Below are 25,846 nucleotides of genomic sequence, written 5' to 3'. Positions count from 1 at the left end.
CAGTCATATCACGTGATGAACAGATATGTACTTGAAATTGACTGTCAGGGAAGCAACAGTGTTTAGGGTGAAAGGAAATCAATTTTGAGAGCTCCCCAAAATGCCAAACTACAAAAAAAAAAACCAAAACAAAACAAGAAAACTATAAGTGAGCTGCTGCTTTCTTTGCACTTTAGTCCAAGCTGGAGGAAGGAGGGGTCCTAGTACTTCTCGAAGAAATTACTTCTCATCAGAGCTTTCCATCAATCATGCTGCCTGCAGTCAGAAGCCCGGCTGCAGTGGAGGAGGACAAAGTCCGCCTGAAACAGAGAATCTTACAACTTGGGAATGTGCCCTCGGAGCTGTGGATGCCAGTAACAATCGTCCTTCGCATTCACAAAGCCTGCTTTGGTTTGCAGAGAGCAGCCTGGAACACTCCATCATTTAAAATGTAATCTGGGGAGCTGGGTTTGATGGAATCGCTGATAAATGAATGGACATCCAAAGAGGGGGATTGTGTATGAACGGACATCCAAAGAGGGGGACTGTGTGCCTCTGCCTTTCTGAGGGAGAGATGCAGACGGCGGAGGCGTCTGAAATGTGAGTGGATTAGACACATTAGCGGCTTCTGCTCCAAGGCGCAGCGTAAGTGGGATTTGCCTGTTATTTCCATCACTGTCTGCTGGAGGCCACTTAGCTTTTAGCTGGAAGAGGATTTTCACCAGGTAGGAGCTGGTGCTTCACTGCAGGGCTTTCTGAGGTCACCAGGTAAAGCTGGGAGCAGCTGCACGGCAGGCTTCCTGCTCTAAGTCCCATGCAATCCCACTGCCCTAAAAGCAAAGCGTGCCCACAGGCGGATACTAAACACACTTGGAGCCAAATGCTGGCTGCCATCTGGGTATTTTTACAGTGATTCAGTAGTGGATTCGGCGTGGGTCCTCACCACTGAGGGAGGTTGGCTTCCCATCCCCACCCCACCCAGCCTGCAGAGTGTGTAGTGGGGCGTGAGTTCTTCCTAAAGCAGGCGGGAAGCACAGAACGGCATATTAGACCTGGGTAGTAAAACAGGCCTGATGTGGCTGCCAGAGACTCAGTGGGTCCTTTTCTTCACCAGCAGAAATGCAGAGTTCCCAAAGCAAAGGACATTAATCCACCGGAAGCAGTCACCCTGCAGGACATTAGCCTAGCTTCCTGAATCCTCTCCTGAAAAGATGTGTGGGAGACACAGAAAGAAAAGAGTAGGTATTATAAGGCTATCTTCTCTTCTTATGGCTAATATATATGTTTATCTGGTCTTATTTCTTCTGTTTTATCTTACAGCTAAAGGAAGCTCACCATGGAAAAGTTTAAAAAAATACAGAAAAGTCAAAAGGGAAGAAGAATCTGCTACGCTGCTCCTTATAGAAAACACAGCTGGATTTCATTTCTGTCTTTTCTCTCCATATTTATATTTTATATAAACATTATATTTATATCCTGTTTTTCTCTATGTGCATATGTTTATATATTTCAGAAATGCTCTCATAGGACACATGCTCATTTAACCTTGCTCTTTACAGTTTATAAATCTTGAGTATCTCTCCATGTCATTAACTTTAACGTAACGTACAAAGCTGGATGATATCTTAAGAGATTAATTTCTTTTTCTCCTCCCTATATTTCCCCATCCTTTCCTCCCTACCCTGGTCCCCCCGCCACCCTTAAGGCAGAGAGAAAGCCCTGTGTTTCATCCCAGTAAGAGTCTGCAGCCAGAGAGAAAGAAGTTACCATCAAAAATCTCCATTCCTGGAATTTGTTTCTGAAGATCTCAGCCCCCTGAAGGTGATAATTGAGATGAGTCAGAGGGACACATCAGGTGAAAGGAGAGTCAGGGAGAGAACAACAGAGAGAGGAAGGGGTGGGTATTAAGAGGCCTTTGGGACCTGTGGGAGCAGAGCCTGAGGAGGTGGCCAGAGCTGAGAGGGAATGGTCTTATGATGTGTTCAAAAAGACAGAATCTGGAGACAGGCTCCCAGCATCAGCAAAGAGACCTCATCCCTGGGTGGACCAAGGTCAGTCAGGAGCCTCTCAACTGAGGGGGCCAGTGTTCAGGGTAGAGGATGCTCAGTGGTCACCGGTGTGAAAAGACGATTGTAATTACAGCCATCACCCTCCCGTTACCTCACCAGCCATGGCACTGAAGAGGAGCCGGACCTTCACCATGACCAGGGGGCAGAGTAGGCGGAGTCTTCGAAACAACTGAGGGACTTGAATCCAAAATTTAGGTTGAGTTAGAGTCAATAAAGGAAACGAGAATTCCTGGAGAGCTGGACTTTGAAAGCAGAGCCAGGCTCATTCTATGTACTTAACCCACCCATCCCATAATGTTCAGCACAAAGTGTAGTTTTAATTTTCCCACCATTTGATCTCCTTAGTCTTAACTTTTGTTATCTAATTAATTTCTTTATAAAATTTCTGGGACAAAGTGAGAGAGTGGCATGCACATATATACACTACTAAATGTAAAATAGCTAGCTAGTGGGAAGCAGCCTCATAGCACAGGGAGATCAGCTCAGTGGTGGGATAGGGAGGGAGACGCAAGAGGGAGGGGATATGGGGATATCTGTATACGTATAGCTGATTCACTTTGATATATTGTATAGCTGATTCACTTTGATATATGTATACGTATAGCTGATTCACTACGCCATCAGGGCAGCCCTGAAATTTTATTTTAAATGTAACTGAGGGAGGGAGGGAGACATGATATTCAGAGAAACCAAATGAGTAGTATTTTGGGTAAAATGAAACACTTTGTAATGTGATGAATCAGATCATCTATTGCATAAGTTAATATCTTTGCAACTGTCCATTTTCTCATTATGGGGCATGTGCTCACGTGGCCAGAGCTAAGGGGAGGAATGGCATCTGTCCTCGCCCTGGGGCCTTTCCTTAATGAGGCAGAGATATGAATACTCAAGAGAGTATTTATTCTTTCAATGAACTTTAGTAATAAATCTACCTACAACTTCTCACATCTCACTGGTTAGAACTGCGGCAGATGGCAAGGGAAGCAGGGAGATATCACTTTCTGGAGCATACACCGTCACACCCAATTCAATCAGTTGTTCTTGAAGCAGAAGGATACTGAGAACCTAGCTAGAAGTCCACGCCAGAGAGAAAGAGAAGGCAGGATTACGGGAAACCAGAGCACAGACTTGGGAGAAGGCACAGTGACAAGATGGCAGGCAGAGGGTCTGGGGTGTTAGGGCAGGAAGAACTCCTCGACCATCTGCCCTGGGTGCCAGCACTGAAGTGGAAGCCCTTGGCTGGCTCTGCCTGTCCTGGCATCACTTAGCTCAAGATGTGGAGGCTGGGAAGAGTCCAAGTAGCCAAGTGCAGATAAGGAGGCTGCTCCAGGCTTAGACAGACAGCACTTGACGGGCCCACCAGAGTAGGTCTACATGAGTGTGGAGGGGAAAGCCTTCCTCCTCCAAAAAAATCCATGGTACCATTAGGAAGGAGGAGGATGCCAAGAGGCCAGAAACCCCAAATATTCACCCGCATTGTACACCTGTTTTGCCGGTGCCTCGGGGTTGGAGGGTGTGTGTTTGTGCTCTGACTGTTGCATGGGGGAGTCTATTGGGGGAGCCAAGACCCTTCTTCTTAGGAGGTCAGCAGGGTTGTAGTTCCTGCCCTGTGGTGCTGCTCTCAGGTGGGTTGAATTGAATGGACTCAAACTGAATTTAATTGAGGACTACTGATTTCAAAAAGAGGCAAAGCAAATACACTGTAGCATCTATCTGTGTGGTCAGTGGACAACTGCATCAGAATCACCTGGAAGTCTTGTTTAAAAATATTCATTTAGGGGCTTCCCTGGTGGCGCAGTGGTTGAGAGTCCGCCTGCCGATGCAGGGGATACGGGTTCGTGCCCCCGTCCGGGAAGATCCCACATGCCGCAGAGCGGCTGGGCCCGTGAGCCATGGCCGCTGAGCCTGCGCGTCTGGAGCCTGTGCTCCGCAACGGGAGAGGCCACAGCAGTGAGAGGCCCGCGTACCGCAAAAAAAAAACACAAAAAACCCCAACCACATTCATTTATTTATTCATTCATTGAACAAACATATTGATTTCATGTATGTGACAGGCATAGTGTGAGGAGCTGAGAACAAAACAGTAAACAAGGCAGACATCATCCCTGACCTACTGGAATATTCAGTTTAGTGAGGAAAACGGTAAAAAGTAAAAGCTGTCATAATCAAAAAGTAAATAAAGCAATTGCACATTGTGATGTTGCTGTGAAAGAAGCAAATCCCGGTGGTGACCACAAGGGACAGAAATCTACAGGCTGTCTTCTATTTTCCAGGCACCAAGGCACCTGTTAAGCCCTGGGGAAGGGAATGATCTTAACACAAACCGAGATCACTTATCTCACCACCATGGATCCCTTAGAGTCAATGTTAATTTGATTTAGAAAACTAAAGGGACCTTTTTTTTTAACATGATACATAAACTTCCCATGTTTATCTCTTCTCACTAAATCCCACTAAACTCACTAAATTGCTGGTAGTAAAGCCACAAGTCCTGAGAGACTGGGAAAGAGGAAGTAGCTGTTGAAAGATTTCAGTGCGTTTTTGGAAGGTAGAATGCAGATGAAATAATGATAGCAGAGGGCGGGAAGTTACCACCTGTGTGTGTATGTTTCAGGGAAGACGTAGAGAGAGGGGAGGATGCTGGTGATACGAGAGTCAGATCATCCTACAGAACCTCAAGGAGCTCAAGCTTGGCACCACAGGCTATGGGAAGCAGAGGGAGGACGTGGATCCAAAAGGGGGTGGTTGGTTGCCTTTGCACATTGCAATTGTCCCCACACCTACCACCACAACCTCCTCTCTGTCATCCCACACAGCCACAAACTAGCTCCACCTGTCTTCCTTCTATAGAAAATGGGCTGCTTAGTATTTGGAGAAATGTATCCAGAAATCTCCAAGCTCAGGCACATCAGGAGGGAAGGAAGGAAGCATAGGGATAAAAATAGGATGGAGTAAGTTAAGTCAAGGTCTGCATTCTGAATATTGGAATTCCCAGCCCGCCTGCCAAATTCTGCTCCCCTGACCCTAAATCAAAATATATACTCTCCTAAGCTGGAGATTGGCGTATTAATTTAAGAAAACACTTACTAGTCCCAGAGAAAACACTTTAACATACCACCATTCTGAGTTCCCCCAGGGATAGCGGACGGATCACCCACATTGGAACCTACAAATTAATCAGCCCTCTGCCCCCAATCTAAGGCAAACAGAGATCTAAGTGAGTGTTTTTAGAGCTTATCCCTTAAGAAAAGGTGGGAGAATAGCAATTTGAGAAAAATGAAAGATGAAAGAAAACAATCTGAGAAAAATGAAGGTGGAAGGAAACAGAGATGAAGCAGAAACAAGAGAAAAAAAATTTAGTTGAAGTATACTTGATTTAGGAAAGCTGTGGGTTTTTTTAAAATTACAGTTATTACTTTACTGTCCTCAGGGAGATGAAGAAGCTATCCTACCGATAAAGCAAGAATAAATTGCTTTTAGAAAATAACAAATAGAAAATGAGATAAAACTCTTAAAAATACAATTAACCTCAATTTTAAAAAAAATCTGAGAAGGGTTTGAAGACAGTTTTAAAGAATAACCCAGAAGTCACCTAGGAAAATAAAACCAAAATATGAATAAAGGAAGAGAGAGGAAATGCAACGAGAGGATATATCTGTGAGGGTCTATGCAATAGGAGTTCTATTAAGAGTGAGGTCAGAGAAAACAGACAGGAAGAAATCATTAAGGAAATAACACAAGAAAATTTCTCAGAACTAAATTTGGGTCTCCTGACTGCAAAGGTTTGTTGAGTGTCCAGGCCTATAGACAGCACAACACCCATAACAAGGCTCATCATGATGATATTTCTGAATACTAGAATAAAAAGAAAACCCTAAAAACATCCAGGGAGGAAAAATAACAGTCTGTATGCAAAGAAGCAGGAGTCAGAATGTTATCAGACTTTCCAGTAGCAATACTGGGTGCTAGACAATGGTGAGAAATTCCTTTAAAAGATGATGAGGGAAGATTATTTTCAGCCTATAATTCTACACTGACTCAAGGTTGAATGTAGAATAAAAACTTTTTTTGATGTGTAAGGATTCAAAGATTTACCCAAAGTGCACATTTCTTTAGAAAGCTGCTAGAGAATGTGCTTTCACAAAATGAGAGAGCAAACCAAAGAAAACATTGGAAGCAGAAATTCCAGTCCAGGGGAAGGTGAAGGGCAGTCTAGGGACAACTGGACAGAGTCCTAGAGAACAATACATGGACATTGGGACAAGAACATAGAGAGTTGTGGAAAAATGTCCCCAGCAAGAACTGGGACTGACAGATTTTTGTTAGGGACTGAATGCTTTTGTCCCCTCCCCCAAATGTCATATGTTGAAGTCCTAGACTCCAATGCAATGGCATTAGGAGGTGGGGGCCTTCAGGAGTTGTTTGAGTCATGAGGATGGAGCTCTCATGAATGGGATTAGTGCCCTTATAAAAGGGACCCCAAAGGAGCTCTTTCACCCTCTCTCTGCCATGTGAGGACACCATGAGAAGTCAGCAGTCTGTAACTTGAAAGAGGACCTTCACCAGAATTGGATCATCCTGACACCTGTCTCAGACTTCCAGCCTCCAGAACTATGAGAAATAATTTTCTGTTGTTTATAAGCCACCAGTCTCTGATACTTTGTTATAGCAGCTCAAACTGACTACGACAATTATCCAATGTGTATGGGTATTTTTTTTTTAATATGACACACCGTTAGGTGAGTTTAGGAGTGAATTGGCAATCGAATAATAGAAAATTATGCAAATTATCAACTCCAAGGAAGACAGAACTCTATGCAAGAGAGTAAACAGTCATCATGTCATTACTTGGTGCAGTAGTAAGCAATGTAGACGATCACAATTTAGGCATTTTAAATATATGATATTTACCAGGAAGTGTGAAACAATTCTATTGGGACAACTGGAGGTGGTGAATTGCTAGTGATGGTAAAAAGCTAATAGTCAATTACTACAGTAGAAAGTCAGTAAGTATTGCCTAACACAGATAACTGAGGAAATAGTACTGTAAATAAATTCCTGAATGTCATATCATCTAAATGAATTGCAGGCTTAACTCTTTGGTAAGTGTCATCACCTGAAAAAGATAGCTGATGTTAAATTTGTATTCAATACCTTTAAGCAGTAATTGCAAAATGTCAAATTGTGCTTTATTACCATCCCAACTTTCAAGAGCCAGAGAATATTGACCACCACTACTTTCCTGAGTTGAAGTGGTGAAATCTAATTTTGCTAGTATTATGGAACAATTTACCAAGTGTGTGATAACTATGAAATGGAGATTTTATATTGTCCCCCAAACCAATTTTGCTTTGCCCTATTTGTGTTTCTGGGTCTAATTTAAAAGGTTTTAAGTACTGAATCACCCCATACTATTTTCAGTTCCTATAATATTAAGAAACAGGAGTATATACTTGACTCCCATTTTCCATTTGTTAATTTTTTTTATCGTGAGAAAGTCACACAATCAGAATGAGGATAGACTGAACATTAAGATTCAGTAGACTCATTTTCAAGAGAAAGGTTGTTTAATAGAAACAGGAAATAGAGTAAAATTCACCCTGAGATAGCAAATGATCCAGCGCTAACTCTTTCCTCTGGCTGGTTTACTTTTGCAGTCATCATTCTAGATGCTTTGGCCTAAAGGATCTTGTATGTAATTTAAACACATCCTCTGTTCTTGGAACTGAGATAACTAATTTTGTATCTTCCATTTTGCAAGCAAAGTAGAGGAAGCTCTGGATGGAAATGAGGTGAATGTTTAGGCAAATATATAATTGCTCAGTTAGAAACACCTTCATGCAGAAAGATAAATCAACGTAACTCATTTTGGTGGCATCTTCTTGAGCTAAATACATTTCAAAGTAGGGACAGGATACAATGCAAGCTCTGAAACTGAAATGCAGAGATGAATTTGTATCAAAATCATTTTCTCTCCATCCCTCTAAAATAGGAAGCGGCTGCCCAGAACAGACCAGGAGGCCTTTCCCACAGAGCTGATGCAAATAGAAAAATTCAACACTTCACCTTGGTATTCTGTTGCCAACTCTGACAAGAGGAGAAAAATCCACATTATATCCTAGACCTACCTGTATGAGGACTGCACCAGGTTATCATTTCCTTGTTACATTTTTGGAGATTTAATTATCATTTTAACTTTTTTCTCCCACTGGGGAAAGGACTTTGTTAATTAAATGTTCTAATGAACTAAATGAAAAGTTTTAATGAAACTAAAATAAAACTATCTTGATTTAGGACTACTTTACTTAATGAAAATAAAATAAAACTAAAGTTAAGCTAAAAGTTTTAATGAAAATAACAACTGAAAAACATTTGGGGTTGGGGAGGGATATTTGTCAAAGGCAGGGAAGACCTATGGACAAAGAAAATACTTTTGGCAAAGTCTGAATGCCCTCATATGAACTCAGTGAAAAGGAAAATGGTAATTATTTTACTGCCATTATTGTATTTTTTGGTTGAGAAAAAGTGAATTGCTGAATTTTTGTTCCTGTAATTCAGAAGATGGTTGCCAGCTGACAGGTATTAAGTCTGTAGGCAGCAATCTCAGTCTGGCTAAATTCTGTTGGATATTTGCCGCTGAAAATATTGACTATAAAATATACTACCTCAAAGTTGAATAAAAACATCCATCAGTATTTTAGACAGGCATGTTACTGATAGCTTTCCTTTTGGAAAGACCTTGGCCCGAAGCCTAGGAGAAACACTGCCTCCCGTGATAAAACAAGGAAGGATTTGACCACATTGCCTCTCAGTGTCCCAAAGAGCCAGGTGCCCAAGCACAAAATACCATGCTGTTGTCTGCCCCGGGGAAAGGCGTGGACACGCCCGGGACACCCAGGCACTGAAGTGCTAGGATAAGGAGACAAGTTCCAGAGGGGCCCCAGATACAGGCTGAGAACGAGGATTCCAGCATATGCCTGGTGATGGGAACTCCCCTCCTGTCCATTGCATTCCCAGTGGTGACCTCCAACTTGGCTTAAGGAAAAGACTTCCCCTCCCCACCCAACCCTACGGCACTTCCTCCCCACCTGCTCTCTCCACAGCCTGTGATCAAGAGGACTGGCTTTGTACTCAGGGACCTGGGCTCCACTCTGGTTCTGTCAACTGTAGATGTTGTGCCCCAGCAGGTGACTTCAGCTCTCTTATCCCCTCTTTCCTCATCTGTATAACGGGGAAGGTGATTCTCATACCTGCTGCCTGGGGCTAACGTGAGAGTCAAGGTGATGATATGCTCAGCACCGAGCCTGGCGTACAGAGTGTGACGAGTGGCAGCTATTGATTGGTGTTTATCTATTGGTGCTTTTAATATTTGCTGGCCTCCTACTAAGTGGTCACGCCAGGGGACACGGAAATGAATCAGACACTAGTTACCATAGTTACCACGTGGCTCCATGCCTAATACAAGCCCTCTGACTATTTGGGATGGAGACTTCAGGCACCATTTCAGGGCACGCATACGACTTCCCCCCTCAGGCCTCCACCCACCCTGGGTGTCCCACCCCGGATGTCACAGCTGCACATCCCTCTCTATAATTGCTATTTGCTCTCCCAGCTTCCGAAAATCTTTTATCCGAGGGCTTTCTCCCCTCTCAGAGTCCTGTGGGAATTATGATAAGTAGGTTCTGGAATTCATATGGTGAGAGAGGGACAGGTTCACAAAGGGAAGGGATGACAGAGAGACAAAATAGCAGGGATCCACTTCAATAGTTCTGGGCCAGTGCTCGTTGATTGGATTTCACAAACAGCTCTCAGAGAGGAAGTTCTGTTTCTGACTAATGGCATTCATCCCATGCCCAAAATAATCAGGACCACAGACACAGGCAGCAATCAAACAGCACGTAAGTACCCAGCCGTCATCTACCCCCTGTGCTAAAGGCATAAAAGGCCAACGCCCGAGCGTGCCCCTGGCCGAATGGAAGTGGACGGCAAGCACACCACTCGGAAAACTGCTGCCTGGTGACGGACCTTCTGAATCCATCCCAGCTTTCCGAGCTAAAGGTCTTCAGGGTCCTCATTATTCTACGCTGCAAAAGTATAAGTGTCCACAGAATAAGAAATGAGCAAAGGAGGCAGGATGGGAGTGAGGAAGATGTGTGCTTGGAGGTGAATGTGGCTGAATGGTTGACATCATGGAACTCTTGGGAGCCAAATGCATTTGGAAGATGGAGCATTCATGTGTCCTGATCTCTCTTCAGGACGCAGGGGGCAGATGGACGTGCTGAATCCACAGAAGCATCCCCGAGCCTTTGAGAGGCACGTGCGTCCAGAAGGCGAGAGTGCTTTCCCTCCTGATCCTCATCCTCAATGAAGCCACCAAGAGCCATGTCACTGAAGGGGTCATCGAGGGCTTTCAACAAGCCTGCAGGCAGGCAGCTGCCCCCTCCCTATTCTGCATACTGAGCTTTGCCTGATTACAATTTCCTTCCTTTCTTTTTTTTTTTTGCGGTACGCGGGCCTCTCACTGTTGTGGCCTCTCCCACTGCGGAGCACAGGCTCCGGACGCACAGGCTCAGCGGCCATGGCTCACGGGCCCAGCCGCTCCGCGGCGTGTGGGATCTTCCCGGACCGGGGCACGAACCCGCGTCCCCTGAATTGGCAGGCGGACTCCCAACCACTGCGCCACCAGGGAAGCCCCCTTCCTTTCTTTTTTAAGGAACTATAGCCCATACATTAACATCCTAGAGAGAAAATAAGCATATTAAAGGCTAAAAAAGTTATAAAGAAGTCTTCTAACTTTATTTAGTATAGTGTTTTTCAAACTTATTTGAACATAGACACGTGTGTGTGTGTGTGTGTGTAAAACACCCATGAACACCCCACCTCTAGAGCACTATGATGCCCTGCCTAGGAGTGACAGCCAGAAAGGAGGGCTGTCCACGGTCCCGCCACAACTGGGTGTGCGCTCACTGTTGGTCACTGTTACATCCACCTCTCCGAACACCCACTGTCTGCTCCCTAAGTACCATCCTGAGCATCACTGAATCCCACACAACATACAGTTCTCGCCCTGAAGTGGTCCTCACGCTCCATCTGATACAACCCAGTCATTGTATAGGTGAGAAAACCCCTAGAAAGGGGAAGCTAAGGTATTGGATTCTGTAGCTCTTTTGCAAGTATGACTTTGATTGTTCTATTCTTTCTCCCACCTATTACCCACCTCTTGGCCTCCTTGTCTGGGAGACTGGCAGGCATGGTTACACAGCTCAGATCATCTGACATCACCAGACTCAATCGAATGCATTGTATATGTGTACCTTGCCACTTCTCCTCCAAACCAGCTCCACTCCCCATTCCAATCCGGGACTCCACTCCCCATTGAACACAACCACCATTCTTTTAATTACTTGTATTTGGAACACAAGAGCCATCTGGGACCCCTCTTATTCCTAAATGCCACATAATCAAAGATACAGAGATGCATAAAAGTAGAAACACGAGGAGGTTTGCACATTAGGAAGACCACCCAGGCTACAGTAAGAAAATGGATGGGGCTGGGGCTGGCCTCTCGACAAGAAAGCCTTTCCCCCAGGTACCCGCATGGTTGAATCTCTCACTTTGTTTGAGTCTCTGCTTAAATGTCAACTTGTCATCTTCTCCGTGAGGCCTCTTCTGACTAGATAAAATAGGCATCTCTCCCCATTCCTCTTACCTGGCTTTATTTTTCTAAATGTCACTTACCAGCACCTCCCATCACATACATTTCTTTGTTCATTTGTCTTTCCTCTACCTGCCTGCATGACCTTGTAAGTACAGGGCTTTTTCTGTTTTTTATACATTGCCATGTATCTAATGCCTAGATACTCACTAAATTTGTTGAACAATGATCTAAGAAACATTCTTGTACTTAACCTCCTTTTTAGGGACATCAGTGTTTTTCTAAAGAGTTTGTGAAAATTCAACTTTACTCATGATTTCCAAATTGTTTGCCAATGTGGTTGTATTAAGTCACACGCCTACAGACTGTGTTGCCAATTTCCTGCATCTTTACCAACCATTGATATTCTGTCTTTCTAACTTTCAGCAATAAGGGTAATGATTTTTAGTTATACAGGAAGAATGATTACCAAGTATAGAAAATATATACTATGTAATACTGGAAGGAAATGTTAACAAAATAGTAATCTCTGGGAAGCAGTATTATGGGTGACGGCTAGTGGGGCAGAGTTATAGCTCACTGTATAAATTTCCCTGTTTCTATGTGTTTTCCCCATCTCTCTTATCTCCCTGGACCACAAAGGCCATTTTTCCTTACCTCAGGCCATACTGAAGAGGAACAAAGCCTCAAAGGGGCCTCTTAATAAGATATGGAAATAACCCAATGTCCATCATCAAATGAATGGATAAAGAATGTGTGATGTGTACAAAAAAAAAAAAGATTTGCAGTTCTTTTGAGTTAGTATTCACAGTTCCTCATTAATGGTAAACACAGTGAGGAATCAAACAGGGCTTAATTTTATTCTGCCTCATGTTTGTTCAGGCTTATTTAGCATCAGACAGATCAAAGCTAATGGCTATAGCTACGTTAACATCCACGCACATGAGTGTACTTAAAATGAACACCACTTCCCTGGTTTGAAAACAGCACAAACCCCAAAGTGTATAACTCCTATGCCTACACAGTTAGCCTTTCAGGGCACTTTACCAAAGCATATATATCATGTTTTCCAGAAGAACTAGTGGTTCTTCATGTTATTTATTCAAATAACATAGCTTGTCTCATAGATACAGAGAGAAACGGGCTTGGCACTATGGGAAAACAAAGACTCATAAGACACAGTCCTTCCCCAGGAAACTTACAGTCTAGGTGGAGGGACCCAGATGCTGGGTCATCTGGGGAAGTTTCCAGAAGAAATATGGACCCAACCTGCCCCTTGTTCTTTAATCAAGGTGTAAACTTTCTTTTGAAGGTGGAAATCAAAGACACCTGTAGGATAAGAAAGGGGTGCTAGGCTGTGCTGGAGGGACAGACGTCGGCATGCTAATGATTGGTGTGATCTTGGGCAAACCCTCCAACTCTTTCTTCATCTTTGGAAGGGAGATAAGAATCGTGCCTCTCTCTTGAATTTCGATAGAAGTTAAATGATATACAAACACATGGCAACTCAGGAGCGCAATGCCAGCCACACTGACCACTCACTAAACAGCAGTGATGCTGATTAATGCTACTGCTCCACACTTAGAGACAGAAGAAAGGAAGACTGTTTCGTACTCTCAAATTCTTCAATTAAGAATGTTTAATTTTTTTTTTTTTTTTTTTGCGGTACGCAGGCCTCTCACTGTTGTGGCCTCTCCCGTTGCGGAGCACAGGCTCCGGACGCGCAGGCTCAGTGGCCGTGGCTCACGGGCCCAGCCGCTCCACGGCATGTGGGATCTTCCCGGGCCGGGGCACGAACCCACGTCCCCTGCATCGGCAGGCGGACTCTCAACCACTGCGCCACCAGGGAAGCCCAAGAATGTTTAATTTTTGAGAAAAATGAAGGGGAAAATTCCCTGTAGGTTCCACTTTCTTGCTGAAAAGGAATTATGTTAATTAAGCATAGAGACCAGATATAAAAGTTAGAATTTCAAATGCTGATTTCAACTCTTTCCGAAGCCAAGAGTACATTTTAAGTAAATTTTACATATATCATTTAAATATCATTTGTTATAGAAAACAAATGGGTAACTTTTTAAAATCAAAGCTTTGTTCTTGGTATGATCATTCTTCTTAGCATTTTTCATTAGCCACTGAAACGGCTTATTAAAATAAAATAGAGAAAGAAACAACTGTGTAACAAAAAAGTAGCAAATTTTAAGAGAACTTGTTAGAGACAAATTAGAACATAGTGGAGGGATCTAGAACCCATGGTATGAGAAATAGTTTCTAAGTTCAAGCATCTAGTGTACAAAGAGGTGTCTTTAGGGCACCATAATCATCTTCCATTATTGACAAACTGTCCCTTGGAAGGGGAAGAAGGTTTGTTCTGCCTTATCTCAAGAAGCAGAAATTAGAACATTTTTTTTAAGTTTTAAGGAGACAGATTGGACTTAACATTTCTTTCAAAAAAAGGAGAAAAAGAAGAAAGAGAAGGACAAGAACCACTCCCACCCCACCCGCCAAGTTTCTAACAATTACAGACAAATTCCTAACTGCCCTGCTAGACAGTGAGATGCCCTCAAAGAATCCGCTCAAACAACTGCCAAGGATACTGCTCTGGCCTCCTCGCCGGGGTCCCCTCCTCACCTACCCTGCCCAGCCCATCATCCTCTACACGACAGCCAGACTGATCTTTCAAAATGGAAATCAGATGGTTATACACACTTAAAACATTTTAAGCCAGTGGTGCACAAGATTATTTTCACATTAGAATCACGTGACCATCTTTAAAAATTCTGTTTTGCGGGCAGTACCCCAGACCAATTAAAATCAGAAGCTCTGGAAGCAGGGTCTTGGACTCAGCATTTTTAAAGCTTGCCAGGTGACGCCAATGTGCACCAAAGTTGAGACCCAGTGGTTTAATCCAGATGCCCAGATCCTTACATGGTTACAAGACCCTCATGGAATAGCCCCCATTTGCCTTCCAGCTTCCTCTCCTATCCCACTCCCCGACTCTCTCTCCACTGGCTTTCCAGCAACACTAGCTTTCTTTCTGTTTCTCAGTTACCAACACCCCTCCCATTACAGGACACTGGTACGCTGGGTTCTGTCTGTGGAGATCATCCTTCCCTCCCCATTTGACCAGGCTGCATTTCAGCTACAGCCCACTCTTCAGAGCTGACCTTAGGGAGGTCTTTCTATGCCCCCCACTCTAGACTGGACTACTCTCTTCCCCACCTGTTATATGGCCTCAAAGCTCAGAAAGCCTTGACCTCAGAGAACAAGTCGTGGTTATTAATATAAATACTTACCTTATGTGTGTAAGTATTTGATCAATGATTGAATCTCATATTAAAATATAAGCTCCCAGGAGGGGCAGGAGCAGCTATGCATGTTTTGTTTACCCTCAGCCTCCAGCACCTTGTACAGTGCCTGGCATATGGTAGATCAGATGAATGAAGGAATGAGTCCTGTTATGTAATTTCTGCACAGTTTAGCATGACATCATTTTTATTGAAAAATTCTACATTTACATGTCTTTAGTTCTAACTCACGTGGCAATTCCCCCAGCTCTCTCGTCTCAACACCCCATATACAGTCAACCTTCGGTCTTCATGGGGGATTGGTTCTGGGACACCTGTCAATACCAAACTCTTCAAATGCTCAAGTCTCTTATATTAAATGGCAAAGTATTTTCATATAACTTATGCATACCCTCCTGTATACTTTAAATCATCCTTAGGTTACTTATAATACCTTATACAGTGTAAATGCTATGTAAATAATTGGCTGGTGTGAGGCAAATTCAAATTTTGCTTTTTGGAACTTTCTGGAAATTTTTTCCCCAGTGTTTTAGATCCATGGTTGGTTGAATCTGTGGATGCAGAACCAGCAGATATGGAGTGCCGACTGTTCTTCAAACTGCCAAAAGGTTTACTCCAAAGAATTCAGCCTTTGGAGTCAGACCCACGTGGGTATTAGTCAGGACTAAGCTACTTATTAGTAATTAGTGATTATAGGCCAGCAACTTACCTTCTCTGAATTTATTTCCTCAAATGTAGAAGGAAATTAATATTCATTTCATAGAGTCATTTATTTAACTGAATTACTTAGTACAGCGCTTAGCACATGACAGGTGTAGCATAGACAGTAATAATAATGCTGAGAATAACTATCATTTTCACGTTCCTCCCTTGCTCAGGATTCTTCAAAGGCGCTTCCCTTGGATGCTACATTGAAACTTACCTCTGACTCAGCTACAGAAGCTTTTCATACGCGATCTTTGCTGCCCCCTCACCTTGTAGTTTACATATGAATATACTGAACCCAAGGGTTAGATGCTGCTCCACGCTTCCAAACCTTGGTCAGCGCTGATCGTTCTATCCAGAGCACCCTCCCACTGAACATCCCTCATTCTTCACACTCAGCTCAAAGTCTAGCTTCTTTGTGAAACCTCGCTGGATCCACCCCTCCCCCCAGGAGGGACATTTCTCCTACATTCTTTCTGAACTAAGGCACATGCCACCACCAGGCAATGATCACGCTGTGTTGTTCTTGTTTTAGTGACTCTCTACTCACTGGATTGCAAGATCCCTGAGACTAGGGATCATCTCTGTCTACCACGGTACCCATAGATCCTTGTGCAAGCTTACACTCTAGGCTCTTGATAAATATGTGTTGATGTAATTATTGCCCCTGATCTCAGGAACCAGAAAACAGTGACGCAGATGGTTCTGGAGAAAGTCATTTTTCTCCCTGACTTCTTTTATGATCCTTTCTGGAAGGGGCATCTCAGGGTCTGTATGTGCTACGAAGAAGTGACTGGCACCAACCGGAGCGTAGGAGCCGGGCAGCACAGGTGTGCTGTGGCTCAGGCTTGGGTTGGAGTTGGGGATCTGTGACTCAGCAGACTCTGGAAAGATCGACGCAAATCTCTCCTTGTCCTGGAGAAATAGCGCAAAGCCTGTGCCTTCCTAGAGTGTGGTCAGTGGAGAGCATCCATCCCTCACGGGTGAATCACTCCAGACAAACAAGGCCAGCCGAGGGGGGATAATTATATTTTTTCCCTGACATCACTTTTAAATATATCTCCCTTTGCAAATAATCAAATGGAATGAAGCTGCCCCATTTTAAAGCCAGATCTTCTAAAAAGTACTTTGAGAGAAAAATAGCAATTTTCAGACTTTTTTCACTTACACGCTGCTCAGATGAAGACTGTATAAAACCTGCCCCAGCCTTTACAAGTAAGTGAGAAACGGCTTTCTTGGCCGAGACCTGAGCCTGTGAGGCCTAAGCCTCCACTGTGCCTGCCTCCTGTTGGTTTCAGAGGGGGCCACGTTCTAAGAACTCAAGAGAGCACAGATTCACGGATTGTTGTTGTTGTCGTTTAGTTGTTCTAAAAAGATAATTTCTCCATGTTAAATCTGCATATAGATTTGGGCGATGTTACCATTAAGATTTATTTAGGTTCAGTAATGGAACCAGCTTAGAGTTGAACACATGCCTGCTCTAAAGCAACAATCACCATCTCCATATATCACATTATCAGAGCAGAGAGGACCTACCAGACTGCCGTAATTTGAAAAATGGCCGAAACGTGCATTTGCATTCCCTCTAGTATTTGTTGTCCTGGGAAGGCAAGCCAGCGTGCCTCTCCACAGATGAATTAGCTCTATCGTGGCCACTCCAAGCATTTGCTAGAGCCTTTGGCCTTTTCATCCCAGCATAGGTGTGGGTCTTTTTGACGTGTCGCAGGAAGCTCTGATTGGAATAGCCCAGTGGTTTTCAAGCTAGAGCTCGCCTCAGAATCACCGAAGACTTGTTAAAACAACATTGTTGTGACCATCACCAGGGTTTCTGATTTTGTGGGTAAAGTAAGGCCTGAGCATTGGCAGTTCTAGTAAGTTCTCAGGTGAGGACAATGTATTTCTTGCAATCTTCCCAGGTGATCCTGAAGCTGCTGGTCCAATACTTGGAGAACCACGGTATGCCTGGTACTGCTCAACACTGACTGTGCGTTAGAATCCCCTGCGGAATCTTTAAGAGCTGGCAACCCGGAGCTCCTCCCCCTGCGTCTGATTTAATTAGGGCTAAAGGAGACACAGTAATCTGTCCTGACACAGTACCTAAACTGACCTCGCTGAAATAGATGCTCGCACCACCTTTAAAAAATAAAAAATAGGTACAGAGAAGCACACAAAAGTGTAGCTCAGTGAATTATTAAATGGTGAGGATCCTCGTAACCACCAGACAGGCCAAGAAATTGAACTTGGTCAGCCACCCAGAGCCGACCCCTTCCCAGTCACAGCCCCCTCCATCCTGACTTCGACAGTAATCACTTCTTTGGTTTCTTTTTGTTTTGTTTTGTTTTATACTTATGTATCCCTAGACACTAGTTGCGTCTTGCCATTTCAAAAATTATTTGATACAGCTTTTAAATCTCTTTTAATCTTCAGAATTACCTCCATCCCTTTCTTTTCCCTATGTTTATGTGTTGAAAAACCCAGGCCATTTAACCTGTGGTTTCCAACAGTCTGGATTTTGTTGGTTGTGTGCTTATCTTGCTGTTAGTATGTCCCTCTTTCCTATATGTTTCTTGAAAATTGCAGCCGGGTCCAAAGGCTTGAATGGACTCCAGGTTGATCGCATCAGTAAGACTATAGGCGGGCTATGTTCTTTCATTAGGAGGCCACATCTAGTGTCTCTCTTTTTGTGATGTTAGCAGTTATTAATCCATAATGCCTAGGTCTGTTCATTCCCTGGGGATTTCAAAATGGAGGTATTCTAATTCTATCATTTCTTTTTTGCTTTTAATTGGAATGTTTTTACAACAGAGATGCTTTCCCTCATCAACTATTTGGTTAGCCATTAAGACAGTTCATGCAGGAAAAGAAGAATGAATGCATCCTTCTTTCTCTTTATTGACCAGTTTTTAAGATAATGAAAGCCCATGAAGTTAGCCAGTTAGTTTTTGTTAAAACTATTATTGTTAACTCGTGGACCTAAAACATATTTGATGGGTCTTAATTTATTTTAACTGTTATCCTTCTTAGAGCAAAAATAGTACCATATATGTCAATTGGGAGGCTAATCAGGCTGGCTGATGAATGTTTTTGACGCGACATTAGTGGTCTTTGATAAGTTTCTTGCCAACTGGCGTGACAATATATTCTAGGCTTATTGGCCTTTTTTTCTGCCCCAGACTTGGGATCAGTCAAGATCTCTTTTAATAGGGAATGAAATCTCAAGACTACTTGTGGGTAGGTCATGTTTCTAGGCTTTAAGTGGAAAGAGCTTAAATATATATATATATATAAAAATTTATATATAAATTTATATAAATAAATAAATATATATATAATATAGGGTTGGCCAAAAAGTTCGCAGGTTTTTCCATAAGATGTTATGGAAAACCTGAATGAACTTCTTGGCTGACCCTATCTATATTTAAAAGATAAAATACTTCAGGAGATGATATAGATATGTCTAATTTAAATGAAGGACTATAGGGTCCTTTTACATGTAGATCTAGATCTCTTTTTTTCCACCCTAAGAATCCTGATGAAATCCTCAGAACCAGAGGCTTATTGATTTGCCTCATTTCACAATATACACCCACCAACTTCAGAATACCAATACCAGTACTACAACTCCCAGTATGATTATGAAAAATAATGAATTTCTTACATATGCTCTTCTCACTCTCTCCCTTTTTAGAATAGTTGTACCACATCTACATTGTCACAGCAGATATGTACCTGTAAATACTCTCTCCTTTTTAACCCTCATTTAGTATTCTTTCTACAAATAACTGTATACTCAATGCTCACCATCGGGCTTTATGTAAATGCATCTCTAGTTCCTTTGATGATCTGAAGTTCATTCTCTGGTATATTTTTCAGGAAGGAGCATGTAAACAATATTCACTGAGCTCTTGCATGTTGATAGGACATTGCTAGCTTTATTTTATTCCTAAATCTTTTCTGAGTTTGGTGTTTCCTTTTGAGTTTCTCCAATTTTAATGTATAGTGTTATTTCATGTCATGTATCATTTTCCAAATGTCGTTTTGCTCATTTTGAAATAGTGGGTTACAGTTTTCCAGGCTTGCATTTCTGGCACGCGTTCATCGTCTTTAGGGATCTTATTTTGCTCCTTACTCTCAGTGTTTCTTCTATTAACTCTGAATAGACTTGACCTTGGATTGTACTTGTTGCTCATTTTTATATGAATTTATTTTCTCCTGAACCTTTAGCAGGAGGCAAGGTTCAGAACAGCTTTTCTCAGAGTTCCCACTTCTGTTTGTTTGTTTTTAAAAAGTGTGCAAACATCTGATGGCTGGTTTCCTGAATTTTCTTGGTGTTTTCCCCTCTTCTACTTCTATCTGTACTTTCTTTTCCCTTTTTCTCTATTGTCCATATTCTGCCCAATTTTGATTCCACTCCCAGGTGTTTCTCTTCCTTGTAGGTTTCTGTCCTGGAAGGTGGTCCTGATAAATCAATTTCAAGTTCATTCAAACTGCCTCATCTCCTTTCAGAATTTGCCAAGGAACTCCTCCATTTACTCACTAACAGTTTTATCTACTGTTCACAAATTGAAAGAATTTCATTTTCCAGCAAATACCCACCGGGTATTTGGGGTTCTCCTCGTTCAAGACCTTCAGATGCCCCATTGCCTCCTTTCACTTCCTTCAATCATCACAGAAAGTTCTCTTAGACAGAACCTTCTTAGAACGTAGGAATACTTTTCTTTCCTCTGCTGTTGCACTCAAGAAAATTCATCATGACAGTGCGAATTCTATAATCTATCCTTCCCTTGGAAAATATTTTAAAATATGATTAGGAAGATGGTTACACTATAGGATGACAGCTACATTGTGGGATAGTCATTGAATCTACCTGAATGCCCACCAAGAAATACATAAAAGAAACTAGACACCAAACCAAAAACTCATGGACAATATTTACAAAAACATTAAGTGATAACACATCCCCACATACCCCATAATACAAGTAGATGGGGACAAACCTGAATTAGTCGATACATGCCCATTATTTTTCCAGAAGAAACTTGTTTGTGCTTCACATTTTAGAAGAACTGGAACATTTTAAGAAGCTTCCTTTTCTCAGGGCATATGCCCAGTAGTGGGACTGCTGGGTCATATGGTAGTTCTGTTTTTAGTTTTTTAAGGAACCTCCATACTGTTCTCCATAGTGGCTGTATCAATTTACATTCCCACCAACAGTGTAAGAGGGTTCCCTTTTCTCCACACCCTCTCCAGCATTTACTGTTTGTAGATTTTTTGATGATGGCCATTCTAGGCATATACCGTGAGAAAACCATAATTCAAAAAGAGTCATGTACCAAAATGTTCACTGCAGCTCTATTTACAATAGCCAGGACATGGAAGCAACCTAAGTGTCCACCGACAGATGAATGGATAAAGAAGATGTGGCACATGTATACAATGGAATATTACTCAGCCATAAAAAGAAACGAAATTGAGTTATTTGTAGTGAGGTGGATGGACCTAGAGTCTGTCATACAGAGTGAAGTAACTCAGAAAGAGAAAAACACCATATGCTAACACATATATATGGAATCTAAAAAAAAAAAAAAAGGTCATGAAGAACCTGGAGAATGGACTTGAGGACACCGGGAGGGGGAAGGGTAAGCTGCAACAAAGCGAGAAAGAGGCATGGACATATATACACTACCAAACGTAAGGTAGATAGCTAGTGGGAAGCAGCCACATAGCACAGGGAGATCAGCTCGGTGCTTTGTGACCGCCTAGAGGGGTGGGATAGGGAGGGTGGGAGGGAGGGAGACACAAGAGGGAAGAGATATGGGAACATATGTATATGTATAACTGATTCACTTTGTTATAAAGCAGAAACTAACACACCACTGTAAAGCAATTATACTCCAATAAAGACGTTAAAAAAAAATGATGAACTCTGGAAAATTCTGACAAGTGGCTCAACTAATTATGAAGACAACCATTCTCAAAGGATGAATATGAGGAATTTGAGTACAATTTTTAAAAAAGATAATGGTTCTTATCTCAAAATTACATTACCAAAACCTGAATGGAGTGAGTAAAACATACCTAATTTTCCTTTTTATACCAGATCAAGTCAGAAGGTACAGCTTCACTCCTGACTTTGATAATGAGAAATTATAGTTTAACTATTCCTTAAAAGACTTGAAAACAGGATGTAGGACTTTCATTCATACTAGAAAATAAAGTCAAACAAATCACAAAGAATATGACACAGAGGACAGGACCAAGGTAATAGCAAGGGTACCAAACAGAACCTCTCCCCATCCAAAAAATCCCCAAAGAATAGAGAAAAAGATGAAGAATTAAGACCAAACATACAGAAATTACTTAAGTAATTAATTGTAAGTGGTTTAGCTTTACTTTTTAAAAAATAAAAATGCGGAATCTAAAACAAACAAACAAACCAACCAAGCTCACAGGTACAGAGAACGGATTGGTGGTTGATCAGAGATGGGGGTTGGGGGGTGGGAGAAACGGGTGAATTGGTTTTGGTTTTGATTTTTTAGTTTAAATAAATTTATTTTTTAGAAAACTAATTAATTAGTTAAAAATAATTGCATACTAGACTCATACAGAGCTGGGCCATAAGGACACAGGAGGGACACACACACACACAAACACACACACACACACACACACACACACACACACACACACACATCTCCACCCTCAATTTATTTTTCTTCTGTATTTTAAAATTTGACTCCCTTCTATGTGAGCCACATTCCAGAAAACTTCCACAGAAGCAAGTTAGGGTCCAGGAGCCTAAATTAGAGCTTTTCAGTCAAAGCTGTGTGACCTACATCTGCAAGAAGAGGACTCCAAGTTCATTTGGACTGAGGTGGGCTTCCTCTACCCTTTGAGCTGCAGGCAAACTTTCGATTCAATAGGTGGTGGTTGAAACCACTTTTTTCTTCCTGCCGAAACTATACAAGGAGAAAAAAAAAATAGTGGAAAAGGGATACCCACTTAAAACCTGGCTCTGAAATCAGCTTGTTTTACAAACTCGCTGTATGTGTGGGAATAGTCTCATGACCACAGCTGCACAGAAGGAAGGCTGGTCAAAGCAGTCCAGGGCTGGGCATTTGCCTCCCAGGAGTTACTTCATCCTGGGTGGTGTTTGGGGGGAGGGGCGCTTTTTTAATGTTGTCCCGGCCACAGCACTTAGCTGCTTAGCCCAGGGTGGGGTTTGGGGCGGGGTGGTGGCTGGCACACTTTAGGAGCACAGCGACAGAGCAAGAAGCCTCACCATTAGCAGACTTGATCATCGTAAACAAATTATTTATTTAAAGTGAGGTTTCAAACTGTGTTCTGGTAGGAACTGCATATTCAAGTATAAGGGGTTTGATTACAAGTGCTTCTTGAATGATTTAAGTACTTAAGCATTTGTATTGGTTGTAAAAATTTATATTTTTGTAAAAAGGAAAAGTAACTGGCTTCTTCTGTAAGCCTGGGTTCCTCTACGGCCCCCAAGGGGAAAAAAGCCCCCCTACAAAGGAGCCACATTGCAGTGACCAGATGGCCAGTCACCGTAAGCATCTCTTGAAGGATGACTTCCAGTGCCTGTCCCCAGAGAGAACTTCTCTGCTGCCTCCAACCAGCAGGGAGCAATCGGAGTTCTCATATCTCCAACACCTTCACAGCCTGAAGAAGCCCACCACCCAAGGAGGGACCTTGTTTCCCTTCCTTCCTCTGTCTCCTACCTTCCATGTTTAGTTTAGAGACCCAGGATGACTGAAGTGAACTGTGGGGCTGGGCAGCATCCCCACCACCAGGCATTCCTTTGCTGCAATCACATCGATTTTTATGGGGAGTCAGTTTGGGGAAAGGTAAACCATTGTCTGAGGGCAGGCAGACAGCCTCCAAATCCTCTTGCTATAGAATGGTTCTGGAGCCCACCCCAAACCCTCTGTCTGCCTCAGGGGCTCAAAGGCAACCACCCGGAGGGGCCTTCTCTGGGGTAAGGTAAGGGGAGGTTTCATATTTATGGGCTTGGGGGGGTGGATGTTTGGGTCACCATCTGGGGGTGGCCTCCAACTGGAAAACATCCCTGTCGTGAAAATGAACCCAGCTGGTCTGGTGGTCAGTGGTGTGTTGTTTACAGACTCAAAACGTTTGGAGTTTCATCATGTGTTACTTTTCTATGCTGTGTAACAAAGCAGAGGTAGAGAGTAAAACAGAGGTAGTCCCTGTAAAAGAATGCATAGTAACCAAGGGTCCAAGTTTGATTTCAGGTGCCCAGGATCCTTAAATTATTCCCAGGGACTTCGGCCAATAGGGCAAGGATGGGAATGAAACTTTGCTTGGGAGGTAAATTCCTCCGGTAGTGCAAGTATTGATCCCCATCAGGACCCTTGCAAAGTGCAAAACCCCACAGTTCTTGAGCACAGGGAAAAGGACTTGGCTTCGTTTTCTTCCTCTCTTCTCCCTCCCAAAAGGAGCTGTCATAGAGCTGGGGCCTTCAAGCAGGGCTGGGTGGAGACGGGCCAGCCTGATCTCCTCTTGCCCCCTTCCTTAAAGGACCAGAACAGAGATTGGCTGGGGCCATTCTTCCATGCTGCCTGATGAACCCACATACCAGCCCAGGAGAGAAAGAATACGTCCCTGCCAGGATGGCCAGGAACACAGCATACACCAAGTAACTCTCAGCCCAGTGCCTTGCTAGATAGTTTTAAACACAGGTGCCTGAAAACGTCTTGCTGGGATTCAAAAGCAGGTAGAAAACGCAGTGTGGAAAGTTAAGAAAGCTGGGGCTGAAATCACCTTCATCCCACACTGCTGTCTGGGGGAGGGATTTACAATGTGAGACTTTATAATTTAGGGTTGTCGGCTGCCCTACTGTAATTTATAACCCGCGTCTAATTTTATAACACTGTCCTCCGTCCCACGCCTTCCCTCCGCTGTTCCACTCTTTCCCGTCTCTGGCTCTTTCTCACTATTTGTTCATGAAATGACACCTGAGATGATAAAAGAGGATTCCTGCAATCTTCCGGGCAGACCGGTGAAGTGTAACGGGCTCTGGATGGGTGTCAGGAAACCTGAACTCTGGGCCCTGTGACCTTCAGCAAGTCACTTAACCTCCTGGGAATTCAATTAACTTTAATAAGGGAGTGGATTATCTCTAAGATCCCTTGTAGCCCCCAAATCTATAACCCTATGTAGGGGAACAGGAAATGTTTGCAAAGAATAATGGTAGGGAAAACCAAAAGTCCATTATTGTGGAAGAATTAAACGAAGGGTTTGGGTTTCCAGGACCAGTAAGGAGGAAGTATTTGCCTGCCGAAGCATTCCTTGAGCTGCGTGAATTATATTCTGAGAGTCTCCAAGGGCAAGTTCACACTACCGTTCACCACCAGGACAATTAAGTCAAATTAGGAATATGCAAAGGTCCAAGGGTAAACTTAATTTTGATAGAGAACAGGAAGTTAATGCTATATGCCCTCCCCGCCCACCTGGAAAAAGAAACAGATCCTGTTGTGAATGAACCTCTTGTTACTTTTTATGAGAGGGAATGTGAAGAGTCTTGCTTCTGAGATACTACAAGAGCGCCTCATTTCCTGATGAGGGTGTGTGTGGAAGGCTGATTAGTTCAGATGAATTTCCCCAGGACCCTGTCATGCTCAACTTCTTCCTGCCTTGGTTACTCTTCTATGAGACTGAGATGAGGCTGTCCTGTCTGCAGGTTTATGGGGAAGGATGGCAGTAACCCACATGCTTACGGACCATTAGAACAGCAAGACACCGGCTCTTCTCATTGATAAGTGATGAGTTGTAGAGGTTTAAACCAAATTCATGCAGTGACTGAGTGCTATACTTGAAGAATCAAATATCCTGATAGATGTCAAAGAACTTTTCACCCTGAAAAGTGGCACTGAGACATTAGTCATTATTTGGGGCCATTCAGTTCAAACCCCTTCTTACAGATGAAGAAAATGAAGCCCAGAGAGGGGACTGTCATCCTCAAGTCAGCAGCAGGAAGATGGCAGAGCCACGCCTGGAAGCTGGGGCTCCAGGGAGAGGCCTGACCCCCAGACCAAGCTCCTTCTCTGTGTAAACCACATAACGATATTGAGGACATTTTATCTTTTCATCAGCTTAAA

The 25,846-nt window shown here is 43.0% G+C and overlaps 1 long non-coding RNA gene across 1 annotated transcript in view; it reads left to right on the top strand.

The window, feature by feature from the left end:
• The window catches only part of LOC309834988, a 29,779-nt gene extending 28,389 nt beyond the window's left edge, over positions 1-1,390 (top strand). The window contains exons 2-3 of the long non-coding RNA XR_014297914.1: positions 1,097-1,217; positions 1,300-1,390. This is a non-coding gene — a long non-coding RNA (uncharacterized lncRNA). The remainder of the gene's footprint in view (positions 1-1,096; positions 1,218-1,299) is intronic.
• Positions 1,391-25,846: the final 24,456 nt, after the last annotated feature.

This window comes from Grampus griseus (assembly GCF_964374135.1).
Source record: "Grampus griseus genome assembly, chromosome: 16".
NCBI lineage: Eukaryota > Metazoa > Chordata > Mammalia > Artiodactyla > Delphinidae > Grampus > Grampus griseus.
Note: the sequence above shows the minus strand (reverse complement) of the source record. Positions and strands in the feature narration are given on the sequence as shown.